Source organism: Austrofundulus limnaeus, unplaced genomic scaffold, assembly GCF_001266775.1.
Source record: "Austrofundulus limnaeus strain Quisiro unplaced genomic scaffold, Austrofundulus_limnaeus-1.0 Scaffold1185, whole genome shotgun sequence".
NCBI lineage: Eukaryota > Metazoa > Chordata > Actinopteri > Cyprinodontiformes > Rivulidae > Austrofundulus > Austrofundulus limnaeus.
In genome coordinates this window covers 17,019-18,426 of record NW_013953587.1, presented here as the reverse complement: position 1 = coordinate 18,426, position 1,408 = coordinate 17,019, and positions in this window count along the sequence as shown.

The following is a 1,408-nucleotide window of genomic DNA, read 5'->3' as shown; positions in this document are numbered from 1 at the left end:
ACAAGCTAGAATGAAAACAAGCAAAAATGAAATAAAAGTAACGACTTTCTACTTCTTGCCTTTTCTAAAAATGTAAGGAGTAGAACGTACAGATAATGTAAATCTGAAAACGTAAGAAGTAGAAGTAAAAAGTAGGATGAAAAATAATTACCCAAGTAAAGTACAGATACCCAAAAATTCTACTTAAGTACAGTAACATAGTATTTGTACTTAGTTGCTTTACAACTCTGGAAATGTGCATTTGATTAGTTCTGTATACACACGGTACAGAACATTCAGTACATTACTGAAATAGCTCACTGGCACTCATTTTGAAATCAGAGTGTTTTTGACCAGATTTTAAAAATCACAGCTCATTTTTGAAGGTCATATTGTCCACCTCTGCTCCACATCAAGCCAACCTCAGCTTGTTTTGGCAGCCACTGTCACATTTATGATTTAATCTGCTAGAGCAGTTATGAAACAAAGATAAGCAGATTTCACTGTTTTGGGCTTTACACCTGGACTTTTGCTTCATGTGCTTTCTGTCAAAGGAGGCTGAAACTGTGCAGGAGTCAAATTAGGGCTGTGTATTGGCAAGAATTTGGCGATACGATACATATCATGACAGACGGGTCACGATACGATATATCCCGAATATTGCGATACTGTAAGCAAGGCAATATATTGCGATATTTTTTGGTCCAAAAATTCTATTAAATAAAAACCTCTTACTGGAAAAAAATGAAAAACCAAAATTCATTGTCTCAGAAAATTCTGTTACATAGACATGCGCTAGCCTTCTGTAACGTGAAGGCTGACTAAAGTTGGAAAAAAGATCACACGAGACACTTAATTTGGTTTAAAATAGAGACATTCTGACAAATAAGTAACTGTTCGTAACCTTACCTCAGCTTAGAAGGCAGAGGGTGTCGGTCTTTTCTGCTCAGATTTAGCTATCGTAGCATGAAGCTAATGTTTACTCACGATGCTAAAGCTACCTTTACTCTCTGGTGCTCAAGAGGTAGAGGATCCAAATGGCTGGCTCACTGCTGCCAACTCGTGGTCAGAGGCTGAACTACAACATAAAAATGAACGGCTGGCAGGAAAATTGACATTTTAAACCTTAATAAAAAATCGATACAGGACTTTAAAATATCAATACAGTATCGGGAAATGAAATATCGCAATATTTCAGTGTATCGATATTTTCTTACACCCCTAAGTCAAATACAGTTCTGAGGTTCTTGAAACAGGGTTGAGATATACTCTGTGACTCACACAGTGAAATTAAGAACCACTGTGAATGATGCATGTAGAGTTGGGTGATATTGGTGAAAAAACATCCTGATTAATTGTCATTTAGCTCAGTGTTTCCCAAAGTTGGGGTCGGGACCCAAAGTGGGGTCCCGAAACATCAAGGTGGGGT